Source organism: Salvelinus sp. IW2-2015, linkage group LG27 (genome assembly GCF_002910315.2).
Source record: "Salvelinus sp. IW2-2015 linkage group LG27, ASM291031v2, whole genome shotgun sequence".
Taxonomy (NCBI): domain Eukaryota; kingdom Metazoa; phylum Chordata; class Actinopteri; order Salmoniformes; family Salmonidae; genus Salvelinus; species Salvelinus sp. IW2-2015.
The window spans coordinates 1731698-1742498 of NC_036867.1; the positions used below are offsets into that span (position 1 = coordinate 1731698).

The 10801-nt window shown below is 45.7% G+C and overlaps 1 pseudogene; it reads left to right on the forward strand.

The window, feature by feature from the left end:
- Positions 1 to 10801, forward strand: part of LOC111953848 (phospholipid-transporting ATPase IB-like) — a 108205-nt pseudogene that overhangs the window by 73771 nt on the left and 23633 nt on the right.

Below are 10801 nucleotides of genomic sequence, written 5' to 3' on the forward strand. Positions count from 1 at the left end.
AAGGTGCTCGTAGGCCATCGTTGGTTGGGGACAGAAGCACCAGATCATCAGCAAACAGTAAGACATTTGACTTCAGATTCTTGTCGGGTAAGGCCGGGTGCTGCAGACTGCTCTAGTGCCCTCGCCCAATTCGTTGATATATGTACCGTTCTGTATTTATTTTCTTAGTCAACCTTGGTTTTGTGTTTCTTTGTGTTCTTGAATGAGCCCTGTTTCTTGTTCTTGAACGTAGCCCTGTCTTTCATTTGTGTTCATTGATTTCACCTGTGTTAGTTACTCACCCTGGTCTCATCCGCTCATTATTCAGCTCAGTTCATTCTGATTGTGTATTTGTGAGGTATGTTCGTTTTGACTCTACTAAGCCTGTTCCTAGCTCGTTTGTGAGAACCAGTAATAGTCCTAGTTTTGGATTCACCTGCCTGTTTGCCTACCTGTTAATGAATCTACACCTTTTTTCACCCCTGAGTATTCCATTACAATATATATGTTGAAGAGGTGGGGCTTAAGCTGCATCCCTGCTCAGTCCCACGGCACTGTGGAAAGAAATGTGTTTTTTGCAATTTTAACCGCACACTGGTTGTTTGTGTACATGGATTATAATGTCGGATGTTTTTCCCCCAACACCACTTTCATACATTTTTATAGCAGACCATCAAAATTGAGTCTAACTTTTTTAAATCAAAAAAGCATGAGAAGACTGCCTTTTTGTTTGTTTGTCTATTAGGGTGTGCAGGGTAATCCGTGTTCTGTCGTATGGTATTTTGAAAACCAATTTGACATGGCTCAGTACATGTTTTCACTGAGGAAATATACGAGTCTGCGTTAGATTAAATGTAGATGAGTTTCCCAAGGTTGCTGTTGACGCATATCCCACAGTATTATTGGGGTCAAATTTGTCTTCCACTTTTGTGGATTGGGATGATCAGTCCTTGTTACAAATTGGGGAAGATGCCAGAGCTGAGGATGATGTTTAAGTATACCAATTGGAATTTGTTGTCTGTATATTTTATCATTTCATTGAGGATACCATCAACACCACAGGCCTTTTGGTTGGAGGGTTTGTATTTTGCCCTTTTTGTTCATTCAAGTAATTGTAGAATCCAGTGGGTTCTGGTAGTCTTTTAATAGTTGATTCTAAGATTTGTATTGGATCATGTATATGTTTTGCTATTTGTTCTTTGTTATTGATACAACAAGATTGGACAAGTAGTTTACCCATACAATCTCCGTTTTGGATAGATAACCCTTGTTAGTGTTTTCCATCTTTTTCCCAGAAGTGGTTCGAGTCTACGGACTCTTCAATTACATTGAGCTGATTTCTGACGTGCTGTTCCTTCTTTTTCCGTACTGTATTTCTGTATTTGTTTTAGTGATAGTGAAGCCGTAGGCTCAGGTTTTCTGGGTCTCTATCTTTTTGGTTGGGTAGGTTTCTCAATTTCCTTTCTTAGGTTTTTGCATTCTTCATCAAACCATTTGTCATTGTTAATTTTGATTCGTTTTTTTTTTGACATTTTAAGATTTGAGAAGGAAGCTGGGAGGTCAAATATACTGTTTAGGTTTCTCCTGCCAAGTTACACCTTCACTATTACAGTGGAACGTTTTGTCCATGAAGTTGTCTAAAAGAGTGCAGATATGTCTCTTTCCACCTCCAGCTCTCTGGGTCTGGTTGATGGGTGTTGTTGAGCTGGACTCGTTTTTTTTAATGCTGGACGGCATGTGTTCACCTGTTAATATAGCACTGCGCGCATGCCAGGGGACGGTCTGTGTTAATAAGCACTGCGCCATGCCAGGGGACGGTCTGTGTTGGAAAATTAGAGTTGCTTAATGGTTCCCTTTTTTATAATAGTGCAATTTTCCATTAAAGGAAGCTTATTTGAATTTCATGCCTTTGCACAATTTTTACATTGAGGTTACTGTATGTTAACATGACCTCTGAACACGCGGGGAGGGGCGTTCCAAAGGCGCTCGTGCCATTGGTGGGGAGGCTGTGAAACTCTCCTGCCACTGTTGGGCTCGAGGGGATTTGCACACCCTCTCAAATTCTGTCTTAGCATTCAGTCCTCTATAAAGTAAAATATGTAATGTAATGTATTTTTCTTGACTTTAAAAGTCTGAACACCACTCTCTCAGTTCCAGGTCGGATGTGTTTTCAGGTTGTCTGTTTGGCCAGAGCATTTGCGTATATCTTGGATATAAGAATCGTAGTAGTCGGAGGAATCCTTTGGGAATGGACCTTCGCAGGAAATGTTTTCCTAAATTCAGGTGTGTAGTTGGAGTGAAGGTTTGTTGTGGAGGGTAGTATCTGTATATGTCCTTGCCGAAAAATCCAAGGTTATACAAGTTAAACATTTTTCCCCTGGGTGTATTTACTCTGTCTGTTTTTTCCAGTTCTCCAGACATCTTTTACGTTTGGTCGTTGATGTTATAACTTTTTCTAACATGTTTCTCTCTCTCCAGGTGTCTCCCCTCCAGAAGTCTGAATATGACATGGTGAAAGAAGCATGTGAAGGCCATCACTCTGGCCATAGGAGACGGGCCAACGACGTGGGCAATGATCCAGACTGCCCATGTAGGGGTTGCATCAGTTGGCAACGAGGGCATGCAGGCCAACCAACTCCTCGGCTAACCCATCGCACAGGTGAACACACACACCACAGACACACGCTAGAGTTAGAGAACGGGAGGGGGGAGAAGCTAGTTGAAGTATTCTGTGAGAGCCAGAAATCTCTGTTTATCTGTCTGACCTACTCATTCTTGTTCATCTATGGGTCTATCGTCTTGTCTCACCCTGTCTCCATCTCTCCTACCCCCCCCCACCTCTCTCATCACTCCCCTCTCTTTCTGGCGTTGAGTTTCCTACCTAGAGAGTTGTTGTGTGTGGTCCATGGGGCGTGGAGTTATAACCGTGTTCACTAAGTGTTATTCTCTAACTGTGTCTATAAGAATGTGGTTCTCTACATCATAGAGGTAAGACACACCCGCACCCCCCTAACCTCTGCCCACCCTCCACCTCTCCACCCTCAACTCTCACCTCTCCCACCCTTCAACTCTCACCTCTCCCACCCTTCAACGCTCACCTCCCCACCCATTCAACTCTCACCTCTCCCAGCCCTTTGCCAATCTCCCACCTCTCCCACCGCGTTCAACCTACTCGTCACTCTCAGACCACCCACAACTTCAACTCTCACCTCTCCCACCCTTCAACTCTCACCTCTCCCACCCTTCAACCCTTGCAATCCCTCCTCCCACCCTCTGCAACCGCTCACCTCTCCCACCCTTCAACCTGCTCCACCCTCTCCGCACCCTTAGAACTCATCAACCTCTCCCACCCCTTCAACTCTCGACCTCTCCCACCCTTCAACCTCACCTCTCCCCACCCTCTCCCCACCCTCAACCCTCAACCTCTCCCACCCTTTTCAACCCTTCACCTCTCCCACCCTTCAACTCTTCACCTCTTCCCACCCGTTCAACTCTCACCTCCTCCCACCCTTCAACCGGACGCTCTCCGCCCCCTCACCACCTAACCCACCCCCCCCCTATTACTTCACGCACAGGCCCTTTCACGCCCCGAGTGAAACCCCCACTCGCCTCACCTTGGTTCATGCTTCCAACGAAACCCCCAGCCAGCGATCCTATGCCCTCCCCCCCGCCCCCGGCCCCGCCTTAACGGCCCTCAACTTCTCACCTCTCCCGAGTAGAGCAACGCCCGCCCCGCCACCGCTTGCAGACAGGCTCCACCTGCCTCCCACCCCTCAACCTCGTAGCGCACTCACTCTTCTGGCCCCCGCACCGGAACAATACCTCCCACCACATACACACCCCCGACAAAATCTTCACACAATCCGAATGAACCTGAGCTGATACCATGACGATGACACCAGTTGCCAGTAATACTAAACACAGCCGTGAAAATATCAATATGAACACAATATGAAGACAGGGCTTGACGTTCAAGAACAAAGAACAGCAGGTCTACACCAAACAACATTTCCAACCGCCAAAATCCACCCAACGCACCATCCACCACTCTCCACCGCTCCCCCGTCCTGAAACCAGCGACCCGGGGCCCCCACGCGCGGGCCGTACCACATCCGCCGCGCACCCCCCAGGCTCCGTCCCACCCACCCGCCCCCAACGCCCACCCAAAAACCGCCAACCGCCCACACCCCACCCTGCGATCCTCAACCCCACCTCTCGCCCGCCCCAACCCTTCAAAACCCGCTCACCTCTCCGCACCCTTCAAGAAAAAAGAACCTCAGCCTCTCTGACTCCAACCCTTCAAAAAGAAAAACCAAACGCGAGCAAGGAAAAATACAGTGAAGCACTCTCCACCTCTCGCACCACCACCCATTCAAACCCTCAACCTCTCCCACCCGTTCAACCCTCACCTCTCCCACCCCATTCAACTACCTCACCTCATCCCACCCGGTCTTCCCAGCCCTTCAAACTCTTCACCTCTCCCATCTTTCAACCCTCAAACTATCACCACCCTTCAACCCCTCAACCTCACCCATACACCCCTCCCACATATAGCTGTCCTTATAATGCCATCCAGTATGTTTGACGACGATATTACTATTAAAACAAGTGTTTTTACATGTCAGTAGAAGCTGGACCCATTAGGAGAAGAGACTAACTCCCTTTCCCTCCTTAGGGAGTTATCTCTCTCTCTGCTGTCTCTGCTCACACACAGCACACACACAACACACACACACACCACACAGCACACCACACACACACACACACACACACCACAACACACACACACGACACACACACACCACACACACAACTCACCACACATTAACAGAGACATTTGCAAGCTGTTTGTCAAATGTTGACAATTGACTGATGAGTGCTCCTCTGGTGTTGCTTTCTGTCTCTCAACACACACCACACACACACACACACACACACACACACACACACACACACACACACACACACACACACACGGTCGGTCAGGGGCATTTTGGGAGGCTCCCCCATCATGAGGGTGATTTGTCAGCTGTGCCCCCTTCTCTGTCTAACATTAAGGATGCCAGCAGGTGCAGACCCTCAACCTCTACCTTCTACCACAATGTCCCTCTCCCGCAGGGCTAAGGATGTGTGATTATCACATGTGATTGGCTGCCTGTAGAGATCTGTAGGTCAAGGGACATAGACACTCTCTGTCCACAAAGCAGAGATACAGAGTGGTGTGTGTTGGGGGGGTTGGGTTGGAAGAGCAGGCGGGTGCTCCACTGTATGCTCCATGAACCTCACCACAGTCTGTGTCTCTGTATGGATGGAMGGATTTTTTACTCTTTGTAGATACCTTTAGCATTGGGTAGTGTGAACTGACCCTAGATCTGTAATCTGCAGTGCCTTCAGAAAGTATTCATACCCKTTGACTCATTCCACATTTTGTTGTGTTACAGCCTGAATTCAACATGGATTCAAGAGATTTCTTCTCTCTCACCCATCTACACACATAATGACAAAGTGAAAAAATATTCTAGAAATTGTTGCAGATTTATTACAAATCAAATACAGGGGCCTCCCGAGTGGCGCAGCGGTCTGAGGTACTGCATCGCAGTGCTTGAGGCGGCACTACAGACCCGGGTTCGATCCCAGGCTGGGTCACAACCGGCCGTGACCGGGTGTCCCATAGGGCGGCGCACAATTGGTCCAGCGTCGTCCTGGTRAGGGGAGGGTTTGCCCGTCCTTGTGGCAGGARGGGCGCCTGCAGGCTGACTTTGGTCGTCAGTTGAACGGTGTTTCCTCCGTCACATTGGTGCAGCTGGCTTCCGGGTTAAGCGGATGGGTGTTAAGGAGCGCAGTGTGGCAGGTCATATTTAGGTGGACACATGACCCGATCTTCGCCTCTCCCGATTCCGTTGGAGAGTTGCAGCGATGAGATAAGATCGTAATTGAAATTGGGAGAAAAAAGGGGGTTAAATACAAAAAATATATATATACACAGTACTTAGTCAAAAGTTTGGACACACCTACTCATTCATGTAGTAACCAAAAAAGTGTTAAACAAATCAAAATATATTTGAGATTCTTCAAAGTAGCCACCCTTTGCCTTGATGACAATTTTGCAAACTCTTGGAGCTGCCTTACTCAATAAAGCAAAAAAAGGTTGTATGCGGCTTTATTATTTTACATTCTTTGCAAACTGATATGTGACATGTATTAATGCCCAAATAACATGCAAAACAGGCAACAAAAAAACAAACAAACAGGTAGCTAAATAGGTGGGGCTTAAAACAGTTGACTGGTCGCCACTGATTACAAGCATACCCATAACATGATGCAGCCACCACTATGCTTGAAAATATGGAGAGTGGTACTCAGTAATGTGTTGTATTGGATTTCCCACAAAGATAACACTTTGTATTCAGGACAAAAAGGGAATTGCTTTACCACTTTTTTTTATTTCCTTGTTGCAAACAGGATGCATGTTTTGGAATATTTTTATTCTGTACAGGATTTTTTCTTTTCACTCTGTCAATTAGGTTAGTATTGTGGKGTATCTACAATGTTGTTGATCCAGCCTCAGTTTTCTCRTATCACGGCCATTAAACTATTACTGTTTTAATGTCCTCATTGGCCTCATGATGAAATCTCTGAGTGGTTTCCTTCCTCTCCGGCAACTGAGTTAGGAAGGTCGCCTGTATCTTTGTAATGATAATTAATTACTTCTCCATGTTCAAAAGGATATTCAATGTTTGCTTTTTTATTTTGACCCATCTACCAATAGATGCCCTTCTTTGAGAGACATTGGAAAACCTCCCTGGCCTTTGTGGTTGAATCTGTGTTTGAAATTCARTGCTCAACTAAGGGACCTTACAGATCATTTTATGTGTGGGGTACAGAGATGAGGTAGTCATTCAAAAATCATGTTAAACACTTTTTTTGCACACAGAGTGAGTCCATGCAACTTATGTGACTTGTTAAGCACATTTTTACTCATGAACTTATTTAGGCTTGCCATAACAAAGGGGTTMAATACTTATTGACTCAGCTTATCAATTTGTAAACATTTTGAAATACTTTATTCCACTTTGACATTGTGTATATAGGCCAGTGACACAAAATCTAAATTGAATCTTTTTTAATTTCGGGCTGTAACACAACAAAATGTGGAAAAAATCAAGAGAATTGAATACTTTATGAAGGCGATGTATGCACAAGGYCTACGTGGTTATCCTCTATCCCTGTTAATCAATTTATTCCATGCTCCCTTGTTTCACTCATCCTATATCATCCCTCTCTTGTCCAGCTGTGGTTTGCCTTTGTGAACGGCTTTTCTGGACAGATCCTGTTTGAACGCTGGTGTATAGGCCTCTACAATGTGGTGAGTGTCCACTTTATGCATACTGTCCATTTCTCTGTCTCACTCTTTCTGGATCTGTCCTTTACTCCCCCGCGTTCTAATAATATTTTTATCCCTTCTCCCTCTCCCATCCTTTCCCTGTCTCCTTCCTCCCTCCTCTCTTTCTCCCTCCCTTTTCCTGTCTCCTTCCTCCCTCCCTCTCTTTCTCCCTCCTTTTCCTGTCCTCCTTCCCTCCTCCCTCTCTTTCTCCTCCCTTTTTCCTGTCTCTTCCCTCCTCCCTCTCTTTCAATCATCTCTCTCTCTCCTGCCCGCTCTCTCCTCTCTCGTTCACTCTCTCTTTTTCCCATGTCTCTACTCTGTTTGGAAGTGGTGAATTACTGCTGATTGTGTCACGATTGTTTGCTGATTGTGTGTCATGATTGTTGTGCTGATTGTGTCACTGGTGATTGTTGTGTGCTGACTGTGTCACTGTGATTGTTGTGCTGATTGTGCGACCGATAACACGAGCCAACGGAGTAAGTCTGAATTTCTGAAAGTCATATCGATCATAGTGTTGTTTGGTGTTTTAACGTTGTACTGTGTGTGTGTGTGTGTGTGTGTGTGTGTGTGTGTGTGTGTGTGGTGTGTGTGTGTGTGTGTGTGTGTTGTGGGTGTGTGTGGGTGTGTTGTGTTGTGTGTCAGATCTTCAACCAGCGTTGCCTCCCTTCACTCTGGGGATCTTTGACCGGCCGTGCAGTCAGCAGAACATGCTCCGCTTCCCCCAGCTATACAGGATCACCCAGAACGCTGAGGGCTTCAACACCAAGGTACACACACACCCAAACAAACACGCACAGACCACTTTTTTACATTTTCAATCATATTGAAATACTGTGCACACAAACACTGCCATAATTATTAATGGACAAGCATATGGAACGTTTTTGAACATTGAACACTATGAATGAAACAATTTGAGTTTAGAGTTTCACAACTTGTAGGCCTATATGAACATTTATTGCATCATCTGAAAAAAAGCTATACAAAAGTAGGTGGACAACACTTCAAATTAGTGGATTTGGGTATTCCAGCCACACCCGTTGCTGACAGGTGTATAAAATCTAGCACACAGCCATGCAGTCTCCATAGACAAACATTGGCAGTAGAATGGCCTTACTGAAGAGCTCAGTGACTTAATGTGGCACCGTCATTGGATGCCACCTTTCCAACAAGTCAGTTCGTCAAATTTCTGCCCTGCTAGAGCTGCCCCGSTCAYKTGTAAGTGCTGTTATTGTGAAGTGGAAWGGTCTAGGAGCAACAACGGCTCAGCCGCGAAGTGGTAGGCCACACAAGCTCAGAAAGAGACTGCCGAGTGTTGAAGCAGGTAGCACATAAAAATCATTTATCCTCGGTTGCAACACTCACTACCAAGTTCCAAACCTCCTCTGGAAGCAACGTCAGCTCAATAACTATTCGTAGGGAGCTTCATGAAATGGGTTTCCATGGCCGAGCAGCTGCACACAAGGCTAAGATCACCATGCGCAATGCCAAACGTAGGCTGGAGTGTTGTAAAGCTCACCGCCATTGGATTCTGGATGAGTGGAAACGCGTTCTCTGGAGTGATGAATCACGCTTCACCATCTGGCAGTCCGATGGACGAATCTGAGTTTGGCGGATCAGGGAGAACACTACCTGCCCCAATGCATAGTGCCAAATGTAACGCTTGGTGGAGGAGGAATAATGCTCTGAGACTGTTTTTCATGGTTTGGGCTAGGCCCCTTAATGTTAACACTACAGGATACAATGACATTCTAGATTACTCTGTGGTTTCTACTTTGTGGCAAGAGTTTGGGGAAGGCCCTTTCCTGTTTCAGCATGACAATGCCCCCGTGCACAAATCGAGGTTCGTACAGAAAGTGTTTGTCGACATCGGTGTGGAAGAACTTGACTGGCCTGCACAAAGCCCTGACCTCAACCCCATCAAACACCTTTAAGATGAATCTGAACGCTGACTGCAAGCCAGGCCTAATCACCCAACATCTGTGCCAAACCTACTAATACTCTTGTGGCTGAATGGAAGCAAGTCCCGCCGCAATGTTCCAATATCTAGTGGAAAGACTTCCCAGAAGAGTGGAGGCTGTTATAGCAGCAAAGGGGGGACAAACTCCATATTAATGCCCATGACTTTGGAATGAGATGTTCGACGAGCAGGTGTTCACATACTTTTGGTCATGTAGTTTATGATTGCCATGTTTATGTTCTCCCATAGCTCAGTGTTTGATGGGTCATGTCTGGGGCTTGTGTCCATGTCTCTGTGATGGATGTGTGATGCCTGGTGTTTGTTTTGGAATCTTGCAGGTAAACAAGGTGGCAGGGAGACTGGGCCATCCCCATGGCAACTCTAATGAGAATAAGGAAGTCATTAATTTAGGGGTAGAAGGTGTGTGTGTGTGTGTGTGTGTGTGTGTGTGTGTGTGTGTGTGTGTGTGTGCGTGCGCGCGCAGGAGTAGGGCAGTTGGTTAGTAGCGATGGTGAATACATAGTGGTATTTGTATTACTGAACACTGTTTTTCTGTGGGCTCTGAGTGTTTTGGCTTTGGTTTTTACTGACTCTACTACTGCCCTCGCTCTCTTTCATTCTCGCTCTCTTTCATTCTCTCTCCCTTTCTCTTTCATTCTCTCCATCTCTCTCGCTCTCTTTCATTCTCTCTCTCTCCATCCCTCTCTCTCTCAGGTGTTTTGGGGTCACTGTATAAATGCTCTGATCCATTCCATTATTCTCTTCTGGTTTCCACTCAAAGTTCTAGAACATGGTAAGTAGTGGTCCCTACACACACTGCTAGAGACAATCACTCACACACGTGCACTCTGCTAGACACATTCACTCACACACGTGCACTCTGCTAGACTCACTCACACCTGTGCACTATTCATCTTAAAGTAACTGTATATTCAGTAATTAAGTGTATGTACAGTTGAAGTCAGAAGTTAACATCCACTTAGGTTGGAGTCATTAAAACTCGTTTTTCAACCACTCCACAAATTTCTTGTCAACAAACTATAGTTTTGGCAAGTCGGTTAGGACATCTACTTTGCGCATGACACAAGTAATTTTTCCAACAATTGTTTACAGACAGATTATTTCACTTATAATTCACTGTATCACAATTCCAGTGGGTCAGAAGTTTACATCCACTCAGTTTGACATGTGCGTTAAAACTGCTTGGAAATTCCAGAAAATTGAATGTTTTTTCGATTGGGATTTTAAATAGGAAGGCTTTCTTGGAATAAAGGCTTATTTTAACATAAAATTGGAGTTTTTCCCCCAAATCTGGATGTGCACGCTTGTGGAGTATTTCAGTGGCCTACCTTCAAACTCAGTGTTCTCTTGCTTTTGACATCGATGGGAAAGATCAGAAGAGAAATCGTCAGCAAGACTCCACAAGAGATTGTGGACGTCCACAAGTCTGGTTCATGTCCTTGGGAGCAATTTCCAAA